The 21,900-nt window shown below is 47.5% G+C and overlaps 1 pseudogene; it reads right to left on the bottom strand.

Moving 5' to 3' along the window:
* Positions 1–15,324: 15,324 nt before the first annotated feature.
* On the bottom strand, positions 15,325–21,301 carry LOC144164907 (uncharacterized; annotated as a pseudogene).
* Positions 21,302–21,900: the final 599 nt, after the last annotated feature.

Below are 21,900 nucleotides of genomic sequence, written 5' to 3'. Positions count from 1 at the left end.
TGCTCCCCTATCTTCGTACCATATATATATGTAATCCCAAATGTCTCTTTAAATTCTCAAACCCCAGCTTCTTCCACTCAATATGAGCCACGACCAAGCTGACATGGCGCAGTCTGCAGGATTAGGAATTAGGGCCGAGGTGAAGACGAAAGACACTGACGAACCACTGCACGACGACGAGAGTGCTCCACGCGAACGAAGGGAATGAACTGACTGCACGACAACGGTGACCGGCTGGCTGTTGGCTTCGACACGCCACGTCTCATGTTCAGCGAAGCAGTAGCAGCTAACCGACGAGCTCCAATCACGAAAGCTTCCGTGCTCTGGCCGCAAGGACAACGTCGTAATGCGTCTCCTCGGGGACAATGAACAACGTCGCCAGCTCTTCGAACGGACAAGTGCACCAACGACGACGACAGGTAGATGAACCCGGAAGTGGCGCTAACCGTCTAAAACGGGAGGCTGCGCGACGAAATTCAGAGTCTTCGGAGACAGCTAACAAGAGGTGGCCACATGGCTCCCATGATACAGGAGCCAGCAGCAGGCATCGAACGACGCAGCACGCTCCTTGCTGCTACCGAGGTGCCGCAGGCTACGAGAGCGACAGCGACAAGCAGCACGCACGGCGCCACGACGAACGAAACGTCCCACGCTCAACACGGCAACGAATCGGACATCTCTCGCACTCTCGCCATGGTGGCGAAAACGCAAGCCCAGCTCGCCGAACTTCTGCTGAGGCCTCCAACACCGGCCGCTCCGATCCAGATTCACTCTACCAGCAAAACGGCCTCTGCGATTCCAGAGTACGACGGGAACGTGCAACGCAACCTGCATGACTGGATCGCACAGGTAGAACGAATCCCGGAACTGGCACACTGGAGTCCGTCACTGACACTGGCAACTGCAGCTACCCGCCTCTGGGGCCCAGTGCGAGACTGGAACGCATCGTCAGCACACGGTACGTCAGCTGGGAAACTTGGAAGCACGCTCTCATCGTTCGCGTCCATCGATGAATGAGCATGCAAGATTTCCATGATCTCCAGTTCAACCGTCGACTACGGCCATCCGACACGATCATCGAGTATATGTACTTGAAGAACGCTTTGCCCAACAAGTCTCCATACCTGCTTGCCACGGAGGAACGAGTCACCCTCATTCTGAGCGGAGGAAGATAACACCTGGGCGAACCCCCTCGCTGCTCAACCCTGCAGCAGCGTGGTGGAGTTGATCGACCGTGCGGCACTGCTAGACACGAGGCGTCGCCCGAGGCCGCCATCTACCGACCACAACAAGGAGACCACAAGCCGCAACGAAATAGTCATGGGAATGACGAGGTAACAGAATAGGAGACGATACCCTCGAGCCTCAGCGCCCTTCACCTAGTTACAAACCCCCCAATTGCCACAACTGCAACGAGCCAGGACATTTTTCGAGGCAGTGCAGCCGTCGCAAGACAGTAGCAAGTATCCGTGCAAAAGAACGGCAACGAAAGGCAATGACCAAGCGAAACCGACGAAAGGTTACCGCCCCAAGAATGGGGCAGGAGAAGCCGGCCGAAGGCAGTAATGAGGCCGGAGCCAAAGTAGAGGGACACAGATGTGGAGAGCCTTCTCTACGGTATTTACGACGAAGGCAACCCCGAGAACAGCCCTTCAAGCTGCACCAGTGCTGCCGAAGGGACTGAGCACCAGGATCAAACACCAGTCGCAGCAAGCAGAGCAGGCTGGCGAAGCCATTTGAGAGGGAAATTACCCTGCTAGGCCAAATGGCCTGCTAAGATAGATGCGTCCGAGCACTTCGGCATGCTTGTGACGCACATCGCCAGTGCTCTCCACATCTCCGCTGTGAAATGGACATAGAAATGCTGCAGGTGGCAACCAGGTATCTCAACATGCAGCAAAGAACAGCAGACATAACCACTGACTGTTGAATTGATTTGAATAACATTACGATGGAGGCCACATGGCCAAAGTTGGGGAAGGGCAGCAGGAAGGGAGAGGCAGTGACCACAGTATGCAGATTTTTTTATTGCAATCACATTCCCCCATTGCTGTTTTTTTTCTAGAGCAGGGTGCTTGAAAGTATCAGTCAGAACATAAACATTGGCCCGGAAAGCCACAATGAGAGCTGGTAAAGTTTACTGCACGGGTATCTGCCAGCTGGTTGGCTTTTTTGAAAATATCTGACCAACTTGCCAAAATGACGGTCCTGTTACTCTACTTGAAGAACAATAAAAAAACGACAAACAATTACGGGGATATATGTACATCTTGGAAGCATTGTGGCATTTGCTGTAAAAGCGAAGATAAAAAATCAGAATGCATTAATTCATTTTGATGTTGCACAGTCTGCCAGATCTGATCGCCTAAGTAGTTAATGCAGTATAAAATAAGCGCTCAATTATTACTAAAATGATAGACTTGATGAATGTAGCCGGATGATGATGATGGTTGGGTTTTTATGGCGCAAGGCCGACTAAGGGCAAAGAGCGCCAGAAGGAAGTTTATTTAATGAAGTGAAGTGGTTACAAAAAAAAATGTCAACCGGTCATAGTAAAATCAGTTACAGATAATGGTGATGGCTGGTGTATAGGGCCAGATTTGATTATGCGTGATAGGAAATGAGGTTTAAAAACTTAACGTGTGACAAATACTCAAACACACGTTTAACAGAAACAATGGCTTCGTCACCTAGAAACTGCGATGGATGTAGTGGGATATGTTGTCTGTAGAGTTCTCTGAAGTGTTTGTATCGTGTTGTGTGAAGTGCCTTGCATGTGCGTAGTATGTGCACTACGGACAGGGCCTCTCCGCACCTGCTGCACTGGGGTCTAGAAGATCCCGTCAGCAGATACGAGTGCGTTGCATGGGTGTGCCCTATCCGTAATCTGGCCAAGGCGACTTCAGAGTATCTATTGCGTGTGTCGGTGGTGTATGGTCCCGATTGAGGTTTTATTACATGTAACTTGTTGTCTATATGTTCACTCCAGTGTGTTTGCCATGTTTTGAGAAGTTGTTGTCTGATGTGTGGTTTCACGTCGGTGTAGGGTAATGTGGTTATGTCTACTGTATTCGAGAGTGTAGCAGCAGCAGCCATTCGGTCCGCTGCTTCGTTCCCGGCAATACCACAGTGGCCAGGGACCCAGCAAAGAACCAGTTCAAATTTGCGTACATACACAGACATAATACCCTTGACAATCAGATTGATAACGTGGTTTTTCGAAGGCACTGTTGACGACAGTGCCCGCACAACACTGAGGGAATCTGTATAGATAATGAATTGTGGGATGTGGTTTTGAAGTATATGATTGACAACAAGAAGTACACCGTAAGCCTCTGCCGTAAAGATACTAGTATGACTATTCAGAGTTCGAGTGACACTAAGGCCGGGAATAAAATGTAGCCGGAAATAAAATGCTTGTGGGGACAGAAGAATACGCAGCGTTTGAGTTGCCCTTTCGAATTCTTTACCAATCGACATAAAGCTAGCTAGTATTTTTACACAGCCTTAAAAACTTACTTTCAGAGCATTTCATAATGTTCCTTGCTTAAACATCATTTTATTGAATGTTTTATGATTGACGTTGAGGCTTCATCATTAGCCACTTTTAAAACTGCTTATTTGATGAACAAATAATTCTGTATACAGATTTATGTAGGTGTGTTGGTATGAATATAGGTATGACTATATGTATATATGCATGTTCTTTCCCTTTCCCTCACCTTCCACCTTTCTAGCCAATCGGAATGCCTCACTTGCTCAAACTGTTTGAAACACCCCTCACCCCCTACCTCTCCTGGAGGGATGAGGAGAGTGACCCTCCCTCACAGACATTTTTGTATAAAGGCAAAATGTGAGCAATTAAAATACAGACCTGAAGAAGGAGTTTCTAACTCCGAACTGTTGGCAACAAAAACGGGAAACGTGTCAGTTGACTTTCACTATTTTTATACTGGCCCATCGAACCTTATGATCTCTACATTTTACTACGGCTGCCAGCAAACCCGCAACTGAACGTCTGGGAATCAAAATAGCAATTGTTGGCGATTCACTCATCAGACATGTCTTCAATCACTTCGACCCAAGCAATACCTCTGCACTGGGATTTGTGTCCTACAGCGGAGCAATGTTCGAGGATGTCCTTGCCACCCTGGAGTACTTGCTGCCCGGAGTTGAGACCCTGGTCCTACACATGGGTACAGAGGACATTGCCCAGCACGGATCGGCGGTGGCGGAGTTGAGGAAAACGATGGAGTGGATACGACAACGTCGCCCGGAGATGAAGACCCTCCTTCTCAGCCTCCTTCTTACACGCGCCCCCAACCGTCGCAGAGGGGGTGCCAACCAGAACTTCGTTCGTTGGTTTAAAGGCCCAACCACATGCAGCGTATTTTCGGCGTCACGCGAGCGTCAGCGTCGTTCGCCGTCAACGAGCGCCAGTGCGCGCGCCAAAATGCATGGCGACGCAGGCTGACGCTCCGGCGACGCCGATATCTACGCTCACCAGATATCGGCGTAAGCGGCGCTGGTGCCAGTTTCCGGTTGTGCCAGTCCGTCTCGCTGTTTTAATGGTGGCCAGCATGCCGGAACATCGACACTGAGGCATTAATAACTGCAGTAAGGCACTTGTCACCTGTGCTGCAGCCTGTGCGCATAGTTATTGTAACAAGTTGTCATTGTTTTCGTGTAATTGTGCCGCAGAAACTGTGCAGAAAAAATGGAAGTCCCTGCGGGACAAATACCGGCGACTGTTCAATCTCGTGCTGGACGCCGAAAGAAGCGTCGAGCGCGCACGCCGGCGCGTGATTTCGCCGGTAACATGCGGTTACTCGCCCTCTCCTGCGGGCCAGCGCGTTGATGCCGAACGACGCTGAAGCTCGCGCGACGCCGAAAATACGTTGCATGTGGTTGGGCCTTAACACGGAGGCCCAGCGCTACGCCTGGGAGGTTTGACAGCTCTGCCGTGGAGGGGTACTGGGGCTCCAGATTTTCTACATAGATCATGGGTTCCTGGCACTTCCCCCTTGGCACTTCTTCACCGCCGACGGGCTGCATGCAAGCTTCGAGGGCGTCGCGGTCCTGGCGCAACACTTTAAGGAACGCCTGCGCTATCATCGCCCGCGTTGGGCCTTCACGCCTCGACTCACAGAAGAAATGGACAACCATGGCCATTCATGCGTCCCCCCCAGCCAGCCTGCCCCGCCGCCCTCCGTGTCCATGACGTCCACCCCGTACCTCGCCTTCCCGAGCCCCGCCTGTCCCAGAACGGTTCTACATAACGTGCCTGGCCACGAAGGTGGCGTCACAACCACGCCGGGAGGCTGAGAATTGACTTGTACTGCTTGCCCTGATCATGCATGGTCCCCCTCTTTTTTGTCAATTAGGAAATTATTCGACAAGCATGTTCGCTTTGATTTGCACGCGTCTCACTTGGAAACATACGTTAACCAGAACACCACACTAAAAGGCCGTCGTCTAGCCTGCACACCCTCGATGTGCACATTTATTTTGGATGAAATTACGAAATGGGACAAAGTGCTGTCTGATGCATCGGTGGGGCTCATGCAGATTGTTTCTCAGCACAGCCGAAGACGGGTCACAGAGCTTCTAGAAGGCGAAAGTTGAGAGAGGACGCAATCGAATCTATCCAAGTTAGAATGCAATGAACTTAAAAACTTTGAGACGACAAAGAGGAAAGAAATATCACAACAAAAGATCAAGAAATGGCAACGCAATAACATTTCCCCCCAGTGTTTAGTCAACCCCGTGCAACCAACTAATCCCGTAGGCGTCACCCCAGGTCCCGATGCTATATCTCGCCCCGTGAACACACAACAAACGAACATGGTAAATCTGTCAAGCAAATCGTTATCCCTGGCTCAAGGAAAACTTCTCTCAAAAGGTTTGACATTTTGCCCAGCCTCGGGAAATTCAACGAGTTTCAACTTTATTAGGGTCTGGATACATTCACACGTAATCTGTGTCTCCAGGAATACTTCCATAACCACCCTGAAACACTTCCTGATGCGTCAAACAAATCCTGGACACCAAAAGACCGACGAGACCAGCACTTAGATATGTATATAGCGGCTGTACAGAAGGATGTTATCTTGGCGTATGCACAGCACCAACCCGTGCGCAACAATCTGTCAGTAGAAGAGCGGGCAGCTTTAAATTCCCTTCAAGCGGACACCAGCATAATTATCCAACCAGCGGACAAGGGGGGAACCATTGTTATACTTGAGAGGTGTGAATACTTGGAAGAGGGAATGCGACAACTAAGCGACAGAAAATTCTATGAGCTACCAAATGACCCCACAAAATTCTATGAAAGTGAAATTCACAACACCCTCAAATCTCTTTTCACGGCAGGTAATATAACTGCTGCGATGATGAAAATTATGTCGCCCAAACATCCTGTCCCTGGTAGATTCTACTTGCTACTTGCAACCACCCGGTCAGACCCATTGTATCCAGTAACGGGATAGTGACAGAAAAATATCAAGCTTCATTAATCACATAATAATGGACATCGCCCCTACGTTCCTGTCCTACATCAAAGATACCAGCCATTTTCTACAGGAAATTGCTGGTATCGTCATCTCCCCAGGGTGTTTTCTGGTGACGCTGGACGTGTGCTCATTGTACACAAATATTCCCCACTCGGAAGGCATCGCTGCGACCGTGGCAGCATTTATTGGCTTAAACATCCCATCAATAGCCATAGAGAGCAAAACTCTCGCAACACTTCTAACCATTGTACTAATTTATAATAACTTCGAATTCAACGAAAAGCACTTTCTTCAGATCAGTGGCACGGCGATGGGAACTAAGATGGCTCCAAATTACGCTAATATTTTAATGGCATCATTCAAAACTCTCTTCACTGAGAAGCAACAAAAGAAACCACTGTTTTACAGGCGTTTCCTAGATGACATATTCATGGTATGGAACCACCACAAAGCGAGCCTTCTCGACTTCATTTCAAAACTTAACTGTCTCCATCAATCAATTAAGTTCACCCAGGACATATCTCAAGATACTATCAACTTTTTGGATGTAACCCTTCAGGTACATGGCAACTCCCTTGCGACCGTCTACAGAAAACCCACGGATCGTCAACAGTACCTGCATTTTGACCGCAACCACCCACGACATTGCAAAGTTGCAGGCATACAGATACCGCCGAATCTGTTCTGATGTCGAGAAATTAGACAAAATCTCGAAAAATCTGAAGAACATCCTTCTGGATCAAAATTACCCAGAAAATATAATTGATGATGCAATAAATCGGGCCCGCCAAACAGACCACTAGTCAGCTTGTCAACAGCCAATTCACAAAAAAGGGAAACACCCCAGACTAAACTGGTACTAACATACGGTGTGAACATGCCATGAGTAAACAACATACTGAGCAGCCATTTCAATATGACCAGACAAAGTGAGCATCTGTCAGCTATCTTCCCCGAACCACCCCTTGTAGTGTATCGTGAAGACAATAACTTAAGAGATATGCTTCCTAAGGCTAAAATTAGAGTCATGAAACAACATTCAGGCTGCTGCCCATGCGGGCAAAACGCGCTGCAAAATTTGTTTCCTCATCACCCCAACCGACACGACAAAATCTAACTTTTCGAAATTTTCCTTCCGAATAAAACAAAACCTCGACTGTGATTCCAGTAACATCGTATAAAGACTGCACAGTGAAATGCGCGGTAAGGACTATAGACAGTTTTAGTTGAGCGTATGCAGAGTTGTGCACGCACAACTGCGTGCACAGCGCTGCGTGCGCAGCAAAGTTCACGTGAAGAGCAGTTTTAGTAGCATGAAAAAGTGCACTCTGTGCGTCACGCAGCGCCACTAAACGGCATACTGGCAAACGAGAAATGCCATTGCCGGCCAGCGCCAGGCCTATCCCTAGCCAGCAGAAGCCGTAAGCCAGTTTGGGGCGAGTCGTCACTTTCGTTTTGCGGGCTTTCCCGCGAATTGTCACTTTCGCGGGCTTTCCCAGTTACCGCTTTCTGAATGTCCTTGAAGCGATGCCATCCAGCGTTCTTTATGACCACTTCACGGCGTGGAACCTGACTTGGTCTGAAATAGAAGACTATTTGCTGGCCAGCGAAGAGAAGCGACTGCTGGAAGGGCACCTTACGCTCGAAGATATCGACTACAAACTGAGAGGTGCAGTCGCGAGTTGGAACTGCTGAGGTTCCCATAGAGATCTGAACTGCTAGACATCAACCAGATCGAGCGCAGTCTTTTTGAACAACAGTTCAGGTTTCAAAAGGACATAGACGGACTTGTTGAAGCACTTTTGATACCCGAAGTGGTGGTGAGCGGACAGAAAGTGACCGTGCCGGGCCGCGCACTCTGTGCTTAGCACTTCGCCGCCTCGCCTACCCCAATAGGTGGTGTGACCTGCAGAATATTTTCGGGTTGCACTACTCCGTCATGTCTAGCGTGACGTCAAAAGTGCTGAAGCACATAGTTGGCACATTCGGCCACCTCCTGAATGACTGCAACAACCACACCTGGCTGTCGCCAGCTCTCGCATACGTAAGTACGCTTTGCTATTTTACTTGCACTCTTGCTTTCATAACGCTGCAATTTCACTTTATATGCCCCTCTCTCTCTCGCGCACACACGTACAAGGGCTGTGCTATCATGGCCTCGCAGCACCTAGTCAATAAGCAACTGTCCATTTAAAGGAGGAGGAATAAACGTTTAATCGAGTAGTTGTTGGATTGATTGCCAGGTGGGGGACCTCTTAGTCCAGGAAGCCCAGGGTCTTGGCGGCCTGTCTCGCACTGTCTACCATATGTTGTTGGTGATCCGAATAGGAGCTCATCAACCAACCCTCCCACTGCTCAAATAGCCATTTAAAGAAATGTATTTTCAGCGTATACAAACAAGGCCGCCTAAAACCCAAAGTGTGCAAGCATCTTCATTAGGTGTAAACCGCAAAGTGGCTAAAAAAAGGCACCAAAGCCAGCAACACGATTCTTTTTGGTTGGAGGCAGGCAGAAGTGATTTACGAGCAGTGGATCATCACTAATGTTATTGCATTATCTTTTCTTACATATGCATGCATGAAGTCAGAGGAGGGACACATGCAACAGAAATAGTATGACATAGACAGGTACGAGATGTAGTACATGTAGTTTTGTTTGTGCTCTCTGTGGGCCATGATGTAGCAACCAGTTGAAGTGTAACAACGTGCAACAGAAAGAATACTACGACATACTGTGGGAAACAGTGTCACTGAACAACTATAACTTTTCGCACAGAAATGTGCATAGTTTCCTGTGGGAGGTTGCAACATTGTGCGTCTGCATGAGTAAGCGGCGCCTTTTAATGTTCATTCTCGAAACTAGGCCAACTCATTACTTTCCTATCTCACTTTCTAAGAAAGTTACAATCGAGTAAATATTGCAAACGATTTGGTGCATTCGCCCGTGGGTAAAATATGAATGAACAGTATGCCAAAAACTGCACCCATAGTAAATGCACTCTTGAAGCAGTTTGCTTGCATAGTAAAAATCGAGTGGTGATCATTACTTCTGATTTCAACATGATTGTAAAGCAATAAATTTAAGTTTATGACAGAAACAGTTTTTTTTAACCCTGAATCCGAGCGGCATACAAAGTTTGCACGCTGAATATAACCAATGAGAGCTTTCTGTTTGTGGTACACCTTTACAGTCTGGGCAGCAAACAAATGGCACCATGAGTGGCGCATGCAGCGAAGCTGAGGAAAAAAACCTACAAGAACTGGAGAACAACAGGCAAGAAATTCGATGCCTCAAGGCTGAGCTCCACGCCAACCACATAAAAACCAAGGAGCAGGCAAAAAAAAACTGAAAATGAGGGGCTGGAGCACCAGCTGGATGAAGAGCATACCAGGAGCCAGCGGCTCTGCGACTGCCAGCTGAAAAAAATGGGTGAGCTGAAATCTTGTGAAAATTACTTTTGTGCTTGTGCATTATTGTGACATTAGCCTCGCATTTGGGTTAGACTGAAGGGTACAGTTATCATGAAGTTTTGCGTTATAGGTTGTATATTTGCAACATCCAGCAGCTATAGGTGGTGCGCTGGGAAATCCGATATGGCTGGTCAAGAGATTATGAAGTTTTGCGTTATAGGTTGTATATTTGCAACATCCAGCAGCTATAGGTGGTGCGCTGGGAAATCTGATATGGCTGGTCAAGAGATTACATTACTGAGCCAGGTGCTTGAGAGGTGTGCTGCACACTGTGGTGTCACCGAGCCACTGTAGCAACGTACAACCAATGTGCGGTGTTCAGCACTGGTATATGTATTGACACATATCGGGCTCAATGCAAGTGGTGTAAAGGAAATGCTGCCTTGATGCAGAAGCGTTACGTTGCTGGCTTAAGTGGGTCAGTGGCCTGGCTGGCGCAATTATTTCTCTCGTTTACCTGCTTTTTTTTCCACACTCACTATATGTGGCTTTTTGTTTTGTTATATTTATAGGCCAAATTTTCCGCATAAACATTTATTGGTTGCAGATAAATGAGAGAGGGATGGTCTTGAGGTTATCATCCTTGGCGGTTGGCGTTTCTAGTCCGAGATGCCAGGGCCTGCAACAATTCGTGTGCCTAAACATTTCTTGGGCGCTGAAGGCAACGTAAAAAGTGCCTTTAAACGACCTGTGACTGTTCACCTGGGTGTAACTGTTTTGACAAAATCACCATGATCACAGGCTTGTCCCTTCGAGCAGGCGTTTTGTAGATTAGAAAAGTGTTGAAGCTCATAATGTTGTCTTTGCAGAAATAGCTCGGGACAGCAGCTGCACTCGGGACTATGTCATAAAAAATATTGTTGCAGTAGGTATGCTTCTCTGTTTTCTCATGTTACCTTTTCTATGTCAAGCGAAAGTGATAGTATGTTCATAGCCATATGCATTTTTAGGGTTCTGTACAGATGTCCGGACTGTCAAGCGAAAGTGATAGTGTGTTCATAGCCATATGCATTGTTAGAGTTCTGTACAGATGTCCAGCCTGGCACATACGAGGCTCTGGCTCAGGGTGCCTCAGGAGGAGAGTCTGTTTTTATTGTTTATGAAGCGCATATTTCTGGCACAGTTCCCATGTATCTGTTTTGATAACCTGCAGGAAGAAACGATCGGTGAATAACTTGCCCTTTTTTATCTTACCGTAAACAAGTTAAAGCTTGTATTCAGCACTGCTGATGAAATATTTACGGTGATGAGATCGCTTCTTAACACACTTTTTGACTAAGCACAGGAAACAGTGTGGGAATGCTGAATTATTCCCGCATTCCTCCAAGGAGGTCCCGCTCTCGCGACGGGTGTCGCGGCGCGCATGAGCGGCGGGAGGCGAGACATGGCTGTTTCGTTTTCCCGTGCGCCGCGTAGCCCGCGGGGCGCGCTGCTGTCCGTCGAGGGAGCGGAGGAAGTGGGGGGTGGTGTCGTCTTCTGTTTTCCGCCAAAAAATCCGAGGGGACGCTCTCTCGGGTCCTGACCACGGAAGGAAACAGACGTAGGCCACGCCCGCTCCGTCGACCAGGGTCCCTTTGTTCTCTGTTGGAGCGCCCCCAGCCCGGGTAAGCCTGACCGACCTTTTCTATTTTTTTATGTTAGCATAATAAAGCCAGTGTGTTTTTGTACTTTTTAGTTATTTAATAAATCTGTTTGATAGAGTTCAGGTCTCCGTTTTCGCACGAACCCGCCGTGGCCGCTGTCCAGCGCGCCGCGGGTTGGGATCGCTACGTTTCTTGCCCGGCTGAGCGAGTAAGGCGACCCCATAACAGGGACCATCGTTCAAAAGCAAAACGTACTACCTTCATTCATTGAGAAAGTGCAGTCACTTCTGAGCACTGAGGTCACCATAGGTATTTTGGGGGGCCAAAAAGCACACATCTCGGAAAGATGCCAGTTAAACTGAAGTAACAAAGGTGTCTCTCCAAACTGTAAACTACACCACTGTATCTGTGGGCTACATACAGGTCCCAAACCCTGTGACAACCTTTCTGCAGCTGGAAGAAATGCTGGAATGTTTCGAGTAGCCCCTGTAAGAACACTGAATATGCTGTCTGACATATCCGGCGGTGACTACTTTACACAGCACCAAGAGCTCAGCAATGACTGAAGTCACAACACAATATTTCTGCTGCTGTACACTGGTGAACTAGAGCTAACAAGCCATCTGTGATATGCTACTTCACTGCACAATAGATCAGCAGTATATTTTTCAATTCTTAATATGCACCCACAGCACAGCTCCAAACTCGGGCCATTCACATTCTAATTCCAGGTACCATACCTGGCTGAATTGCAGCGTACCTTGGACAAAGTCATGACAAGGAAAGTCACTAACAAACCTATTCATTGGCCACTAAAGTACTGTTCTGAGCACAAATTTAAGGGACGCCGACGCAAATCAACGCCAGACTCGCTGAATGGCAAGTGCACCCGCGGCCGCGAGGCCTAGCAACAGCGACACCAACAACTTGCGGGACTTTGAAGCTACGGTGGAGCCTCCGAAAAGAAGATTGGACTCTTTCAGAATGAAAAAAGAGTGTGCGAAGGGGATTCACACATTATTCCCGACATTGCAGCACTGAACTTGCTAGTGAGCGGTGCAGTTCTTTCAACATGTCGGCGACTGGAAGTTTGAGTTGAAGAGCGTAAAATACTCGCGTCGCATCTAGAGCACCGATGTGAAAACAGTGCGTGCCCAGTACGCATTCTTTCTGTGACATACACGTCACGGCGAGTTGCGTCGAACGGGAATGCTAGCACGAGTGCAAAGAACAGACCGAGTACAAGCAGAGCGTATGACCACAGGAGCTTGCGAGTCTCTCGCCATAAATGTGAAAGCCATTGGGGCAGCACGATCTGTGGGAATGGGCTATGACCACCTGGTCTGCTTTTCTGCGATAGCTGGGCTGCATAAGACATTTGCTGCAATGAGTCGGAAGGCACAAGGCGCACCAATCAGTGCCCTATCAAGAAATCTTGAGAAATCCAGGCAGCTCACAAAAGTGGGTGGAGACAACATTGCTGTGATGTACGATGGTGCATGGCAGAAACGGTGCCACAACACCCACGATGGCATTGGCACGGTTTTGTCCCTTGACAGTGGACTTTGCTTGGACTTTGAATTCCTGTCAAACTTCTGCCTAGCCTGCAGTCGGCACAAGGCGCTTCCAGATGAGGAATAGGAAGCTTGGCAAGCTTTCCATGCCCCCATGCGCGAAAGAAACAGTGAATGCTCGGCGCACGCAATGAAAACAGAAGCAGCATTGCGGGTATGGCAAAGGAGCCAGGAACATGCTAACCTGCTGCTTTTCGGAGTGTTCCTCAGTGACGGCAACTCGAAAGCCCACAATACAGTTGTTGATGCTTATGTGTACGAAGGTGCTGTGGAGATCCAGAAGGAAGAATCTACCAATCATGTGGCAAAGCACCTTTGCAACAACATTCGCAAGGTAAAGGAGCCGCTTCATAGAGGTGAAAAACTGAAGGATCCTGTGATCCAGACGTTGTGAACCTACTATTAAGTTAAGTTGCCATCACAAGCAACAGGGGCAGCGTTCAAGGCACGCACCAGGTCATCTGGGCTTCCTGTTTTCATTCCTCTTCGTCTGATGGTGCGAGTAGTCACAAGTACTGCCCAGCTGGTGCAACATTCTGGTGCAAGCTCAGGCGTGCCGAAGCCTTGGAAGAACCGGCCCCTGCCCACACACCACTGCCCACCAAGGCACAGGGGAAGGCAGTCCTGCCTATTTACACAAGGTTGACCAATGAGGATCTGCTTACACGCTGTGTTCAGGGCAAAACACAGAAGGCAACAGAGCCACTGAACAACAAGATATGGCTCTTCTGCCCGAATGTGGTTGTGCTTGGCACATCTCAAGACAACACCCGGCAGAAAAAAAATGTCTATGAAACCGACTGTGGAAGCGAGTGCACATCGGTGTACGCTGAAAAAGAAGTCTCGAGACACGGAGTCTGCTCGAAAAATCTGTGAGGGCCAAACTGGTGCAGGCTGCTTCTAGTGGCAGTGGCTGCTGGGTGGACATTTGTTCGCATTTATGTGCAAGTTTTACCACAGCTTGGGCACTGCTTTGTAAATAAACTTTCAATTTTACTTTCAAAGGCATTTTTCTCAGAATGTAATTTTTAGCAACTTTTCCAGTTAGCTTCCCTCATTATTTGGCACTTCTGATGCTCGCATCCAAATGAAAATTCTGCCCCCATATTCTCTAAAGCATAAGGAGTGCCGTTATCTCTGTAAAACTTGTGGTACCGGGGTTCTTGCACCCGGCCGCGGTTCCCCAGAAGGACACTGAGCCCCCTCGATCACACCTTTACTTGGAGTCCCGCTACGCCAAGGTACACCGCTCAGCCGATCCGGCTGCACACACGTCGCCCAGCCGAGTCCGCCATGTCCTATCCTCGCTCCTCCCCCAGGGCGTCATGGAGCCAGATGAACTCCTCGTGCTGCCGAAGCACGGAGAACTCCGGCTTCTGGAAGTCCGACAGCGTCGTCTTGGTGTGGACAGTGAACTTGACCTTGTCCCTCTCGCTGAGGGCATCCGAGATGTCCACCACCAGAGACTGGTCCGCCAGGTCGATCGTGTCTGACCGCATCTTCAGCGAGCTGTCGGTCACATTTGCCGCGGAACACCAAAACGAGGAAGAAGACCACAATGCCCTTCCCAGGAACCACGGCCGGCCCCACGTTCAGGGCGCCAAATGTGGTACCGGGGTTCTTGCACCCGGCCGCGGTTCCCCAGAAAGACACTGAGCCCCCTCGATCACACCTTTACTGGGAGTCCCGCTCCGCCAAGGTCCACTGCTCAGCCGATCCGGCTGCACACACGTAGCCCAGCCGAGTCTGCCATGTTCCATCCTATCTCATCTCGCGCCACATCTTCATACTCCGCCGGAACATGTCCATCGCGCGGGATTGTCCACCGCCACTATTGCCGGATTACCACAAACTTTGATACCACTTATTTATTTAATGCAAAAACATACTTAACTCATATTGGAAATAAACTTCCCGCTACAAGGACGGGACGAAAGAAGAGGACACCACACAACGCTGTGCGGTGTGTCCTCTTCTTTCGTCCCATCCTTGTAGCACGAAGTTTATTACCAATATTTCAGACCAACTAGCCCGTCGGGATGCTTTAATACTTAACTCATACTGGGGTTCTTACAATTTAGACTTCCTAGATTTAAATTTCTTGAATCTTTTATTGCGCTTTATATGTATGTTGAAGATAGTTTTTGGCATTCTACTGTGTAGGAGGAATATGAACCATCAATGAACTAATTGGAGAAAAAGTGGTCGCAAAAATGCTTATATTTTACGCATTGTCAAAATGCAGCATAAGAACTATGCAACTCAAAATAGGTGATTACATATTTGAAATTGGTACAGAAAACTATGTTACCAGCATGAATTTTCTTCTACCATGAATATTAAAAAAGTGCCTTCGACTAGCATCTCCCCTTAAGCTATCTAAAATACAAGCTCCATAAATGACCACCCACTGACAAATATAAACAAATGAAGTCGAGAATAACATTTTTAGCCATTCTCAACTTAGCAATCGGAGCACAAAGACCATTAGACCTATGCCAGCATTTTATTTTCAGGCATTGAAACTGACTAAGTGTAATCCCACAAAGTTAGCGTACGCTACTCCTCAATTGAAGCCAAGACAAAAACATCAGCTCATGAACAGAAAACAGAGCCATGGGAGACCCCATCCTATATTGGGAGTATGTAGCCCCGTTTCTAATTTCATGAGCCAGAAAAAGTCCTTTTCGTAGGCGACTGTTCCCCACAACCTAGCACTATTCACGACGACGTGCACTGCAGCATTCCCGAGGTGACAAAGCACATCATGCAGAAAGCAGAGGAGCTCTCTAACGAGGGAGGCGTGTGGTCGGAGATGAAAACTGACAACTCTAAGTGCAGTGCCACCAACTGCTAGCACCACCTACTGCCGTATGCAGAACTGTACGAGAGGAGTAGGACTGCAAGGGGATGGTGCAAGTATAAAGCCGTCATCATGTGTTGACTGGGAAGTTGGGTCGTCCACTCCCTTTCCTTCGTCTGCATGTGACAGAATTGGTCACAAGAGTGAAAAAATTTTTCATGTGAGTCACATCTTCGTTCCTGCACCATTTTAACCTTGGAGCCATTCCAGGGTGAAGAAGATGAGTGGCCCTGCTACGTGGACTGGCTCTAAGCTGTCTTTTTGGGGAATGATGTCGCGGCGATTGTCGCCCCAGACAAGGACACATCCATATTCTACAGTCGCTGCGGGCAGAAAACGTATATATTGCTCTCGAGTTTTCGTCAACCCCACAATAGCTGATTGACAAGACTTTGGATGGATTCTTCTAGTTCTTGATAACCACTAATATCCAGAGCTTTGTGCAGCATTTCCACTTCAACTTGCATGTTCCCACAGAATGAGAACCAGCAGCAATTTAATTGCAGCCTATTTGAGCCCTCAAATTTTGGTGCTTGGTGTTTTCACAACAGATCAGACAGGTGTGTACCGTCAGCATCTTTGATTTTGACGAAAATTTTATATGTAGCTCTTTGTGCACAGGGGATAACACATTTGAAATTATTTTGTGGAAAAACATTTCCACAGGACATAACCAAGTGCACAGGACATAACCAACATGGGTGTCAAGCAAAAGGACATCAGCAAAATGGCAAGTGGCCATGCGCTGTTGGCAAAAGGAAATGCCACCCTTGAGCAGGTGCTTAAAAGGCTTGGTGAACTCGAAGAAAACCCTTTGAAGAGAAAGCACTGATGTGACAGTGATGTCTGGACAGGACAAGTTGAGTGGTGTCTGGACTAATAGAGTGATGTCTGGATTAATCGAGTTATGTGGTGTCTGGACAAGTGAAGTTGTGCAATGTCTGTTATAGCCTAGTTGTATGAGCTTCTTGCCATACGCAAGAACACTTCGTTTTTTCTTGGTGTCTACTGAAGCCAGCTGCTTAGGTGGAAGAGCCACTTGGCGTGCTTGGTTTGGGCCAGTCATATTCTCAGCTAGACATTTGCTGTTCAATGATACCTTAGAGCACTTTGGAGGGCCTCACTTAAGCCTGTTAAACCATACTGCGATCAGGAACTACAGAGCTCCTTCAGACCAAGCATTCTCATCATGGGGATGAGTGCTGTCTCATCTGGGGGGTGTTGCCGGCGCTGCAGTAGACCCCACTCACAAAGAGGTACTATACGCCCTTTCTATGTTTGTCAACAAACCCGCCTGCGCGCTGATTGGTTACCCCTAGCGGACTTCCGCCGAAACTGCTTCCGGCTCCTCTAGTCAGTGCGTTCGCCGGGCTGTTTACACGTTCGTGCCTTCGTTTCTTCACCGAAAAAGAAGTGTTTTGACACAGTTGAGTTGAGTGTTTCTCCGGACCGTGATGTCGAGTGACTATTTTAAAGGCTTAGAGCCCGATGCGCAGCTTCGCTACCGTGAGAAGCTATCTTTTAAAGGCAACGAGCTGCCTAATCCTATCGACGGCGATGCTGTGCGGTTTTCGTACAGACGTGGCCAGAAGAACCTTCCTTCTGTTACTGTTACTGACGTTTTTTTGCATCTCATGGAAGGCGTGTGCTTTTACACGAAAGAACAATTCAAGAACTACAAGATGAGCGACGCCTACAACGCTTTTCTGAGCGGCAAAGTGAAGCAGGTTGTGTCATTCAAGGCTGGCAGCCGGAGTGAAGGCGTTGTCGTAGTTGCGCTTGACAAAGCATACACGCCGTGGTGTGTCATCAGATGTAATGGAAGTGTAGACAGCGGTCACTGTACATGCATGGCTGGGTAAGTAGCACTTTTTTCGTAGTAGCGAAGTTACGGCAGTTACGGCCTAGCCGTCAGCGCATACCCCACGGCAGTGAAATGTCTTAGCTCTACTTGGAAGCAGCAACGGAATTCCAACTGACTTCTGAGCAACGTGACGAAATTGAGTTAAACACCAGGGGGCAGTCTAGCTCACCGAGATAGCTGCAAGAACGCCAAGGAAGGATAACAGCTTCAGTGCTCCACCGTGAAGCTGCATGCCGAACTGGTGCTGATGGGCTCGTAGCAGAAATTATGGGCTACATAAAGACATCTCGTCTCGCGAACCTTCGGTACGGCTCTGAAATGAAGCCAAATGCTAAGGCCGCATTCATTGCCAGTGAATCTAAAAGACACACAGGTTTGCAGATGAATGACTGCGGATTGTTTGTTATGGAAAGGCTACCTTTTCTTGCTGCATCTCCAGATGCCATTCTTTCTTGTGAATGCTGTGCAAAGGCAGTGCTGGAAGTCAAATTTACTGAATTGGTAAAAGGTGTTTCCCTCACTAACACTAAAAAGCACCCAGCCAACCTTAACGACAGCTTCAGCTTAAGCGTGAACACTCATACTACACCCAAGTACAGGCACAAATGGCCGTAACTGGCCTCCGTCGATCATACTTCGTCGTGTTTACCGGAGTGTCACTCCCAGTTGAGCTCATAGCCTTCGACGAAGTCTTTTGGGCAGCAGTTGAAGTGAAAGCAGAACGTTTCTTCTTCAGCTACATATTCCCCGAACTGCAGTCTTCACGAATTGCAAAGCAAATGGAATGTGCACGAACAACCAGCCACTGCCATGGTGCTCGGACGGGCAGAGTTGTTGAGTGCTCGTTGTGTCTTGCCACATTTCATTTAATATGCATCAAGCTCAAACACACGCCAAAGTCCTGGTTTTGCACTGCATGCCAGAATGCCAGCCAGGCTAACATGGATTGAAGTTTTGCCAAATATTGAGAGGCAAATAAGAAGAATGCACCACTCAGCCTGCACAACTAAGTACAGTACGCTAATGATTTCGCTGGTTTGATGGTGGACTGAATGAGCAATAAAACGTTTTCTTGCCAAACAAAGCAGTTTCAGATGAATACGTTTATCTTGGGGGGAAATTGATCACTGCCCTTCTCATAATTGCAAAGGCAAATGAAAAAAAAAAAGAATATTATATACAACATGCCACACACAGTTTAATTGAAAAATAAGCAAATTAAAAAATTTTGAAACAAATTCAGAAATTACGAAAAATGCTACATACCCACACAAACTGCTCAGCACTGAACGTACAAGAAAAAACCATTGCATCAACCTTTAAGTACATGCATGTGATAAAAATGCACAACCATAGCAATGCACACAGGAATTGCTAAACTGAAATAAAACGCCCATCAGCACCAAAAAAATTAAGGCAGAAACAGCGAGAGAGTTCTTCGTAGCTACACTAAAAAAGTCGAAAGCTCACCTGTGGTATAAATGCACATCCTCTAAAGCTTTACAGGCAGTACCTAAAAAAACTAGCCTGTTAAGCAGACATTTGACAATAAAAAGACAAGCTTTAGGTGCGAAATAGCAAAACATTTCTCCTTGTGCAAAACATTGCATCGGCCTTTAAGTAGATGCTTGTGACAAACATGGGCACCCAGTAGCAATGCAAACAGGACTTGCCTAAATAAACTAAAACACCCATCAAGCAGTCAATAAGAAATGAATACTAAGGCAGACGATAGCAAAACAGTTATTTCTAGCTACACTAAACAATTCAAAACTGGTAGGTGGCGTAAATGCACAAACTGTAAAACACTACAGGTGATACAGAAAAAAAAGGACTATTACGCACACACAACTTACCAATAAATGAATAACCTTGGCGTGCCAACTAGCGCAACATTTATCCTTGTGCCACAAAAAAAATGTGCAAACACTATTCATGCAACGGCAAAAATGTTTTCACTCTTTAGAGCACCACGCACAGCCAACTCTTCTGAGTTCACTGCTCATCATTTATGATGGGTGTTTGCAAGTTCAGCAGTCCACTGCACACCACCACCAGCTTGTCAAGAGTTGCACAATTTCCATCACCCGGCTCTCCTAATGAAGCTGATGGTCAACACAGTCTGGAAGATTCTGAATACTCTGAGCCTCTGTATGGCTCTCTCAATATGGATTCTCACACTCGACAGTTTCCTTGAAGCAGTTAATTCCCCACCTGACAGCTGTTTGCGCTTTTTCGTCATGGATGGCATTACAAGTACTGCACCACGAGCTCCAAACATCTCCACATCTGAAGCCTCGGTCAACCAAAAACAAATCTCCTTCTTCTACCTTGTCGAGCAGCCCACTATGCAAGGTCAGCTTCTTGTCCGACACTCTGCCGCCCCAAGACTTTGACACAAACGAAATTGCTCCTGATGGTGATACAACAACCAGCAGCTTCACTGTGTTATGATGCTTGTAGTGTGAGTATGTTTGGCTTCTGGATGTCATGTAAGTGGGCCTTTGAATAAATATCTCAGTGTAATCAATAATCCCTCTGACCTTCTCAAACAACGAGTCTTGAAACGCTTTTGGCTGGTGAGACCAAAGTGCCTTCCGAGATGGCCAAATGACAAATTTTTTCATGTTTACCGCCAGGACATCAACCCACGCATGAAAAACTTCACTTACGCTGCCTGCCGAAATGCCAAATCGCCCTGCCAAATCCTTCGTGAGCAGGCCCAGACGCAGCCGCATCAGCACCACTATAAATTGCTGCTGTGGGTTCAGGCGTGTCTTCGCAGTGGGTATCCAGATAGACAGCACTAACTGAAGCAACGCAGTGAACATAACTTTGGAAACCAGCCCCGTGTGGAACTTGACAGTCTTGTCAGACTTCATCACGATGTCCTCAGTTACCTTCGGAAGATCAAGTGGCTCTTCCTGCCTGGTTACAAGTATGGCAATTTTGTGGTTGGCCGCTGCTAGCTCCTGCTCCAATTTAACGATGCGCTTCTGAAGCATTTCATTTTCTGCAAGCTTATCCTGGATATCTTGCGCAGAAAGAGTCGTTTCTGTGGCAGCATCCGACGTTCTCTTTGTGGTTTCCTGGTCAGCACTGTCATCGGGAGGTGATCCGGGGTCACCCAGAGCAGGTTCGAGCTGCTGCTTTTTTAGTGTACGGTTGAATCTCGTCAGCTTTGGTTCCAAGTTGCCATGCACCCTGTACGGGAACACACTTGGAATGTGATCTGCAAGATTCCAAAGCACCCTCCGGACGCACCAGCTAAGGAACCGTAAGCTAATGAAGGCCAGACAGCAGCTGGCCGCAAAGCTGTTGTCCAAGCGTGAACAACTTCAGACCTTCACTGATAGCTTGCTGCAGAGTGCAGTCGACAAGGCCAATCTACCAGAAGCCTACAAATGCTGTTCGAAGAGTCCTTGACAGCCGCATGGCAAAAATCCAAAAAAAGAAAGAAAAGTACACCGCCAACTGGCTGCTACCGTGCTTGCTATTTTACGTCTGAACAACAACAGGGTACAGGTTCTGATGGGATGATAATTTACTCCTGCTTTTGGTGGAAAAGATGCAAGTGTGTCAATGCAAGCACCAAAATTGTAAGACCCCGAGCTAGGATGGCTTAGTTGAACATGGCAAGACAGAAGCACCAAGAGATGACTTACCAATCAAGCTCTAGCACCTCTAAAATGTGGTTAAAAAAATCAGAGTACAGAACCTCAACCCGTGTCCTATACTGACATGTATTGGTATTCCTTTTTGCCTGATGTTATCAAATTGTGGAATAAACTGCGAAGTGATGCTGTGGAGCGTTAGGAGTGCAAACATCTGAACTAGGTAGGTGTTGATATTTTTTTTAGAAATAGTGCGCAAATACCAATCTGTTTCATGGCTGCTTTTTTCCAGCGTTTGTGAGGTGTACTGTATTTGTTCCTTCCCTGTAACAACCGTCAATAGTGGGTTACAGTATTAACAAATAACACGCGCACAAAAGAAAAAAAAAGGGGAAAAAAAACCAACCACTCGCTTGCTAC

This window comes from Haemaphysalis longicornis, unplaced genomic scaffold (genome assembly GCF_048455015.1).
Source record: "Haemaphysalis longicornis isolate Haplotype H1 unplaced genomic scaffold, Haemaphysalis longicornis Haplotype H1 scaffold_14, whole genome shotgun sequence".
Classification (NCBI taxonomy): Eukaryota; Metazoa; Arthropoda; class Arachnida; order Ixodida; family Ixodidae; genus Haemaphysalis; species Haemaphysalis longicornis.
The sequence above is the reverse complement of the archived record's forward strand: the minus strand, read 5'-3'. Positions and strand labels throughout refer to the sequence as shown.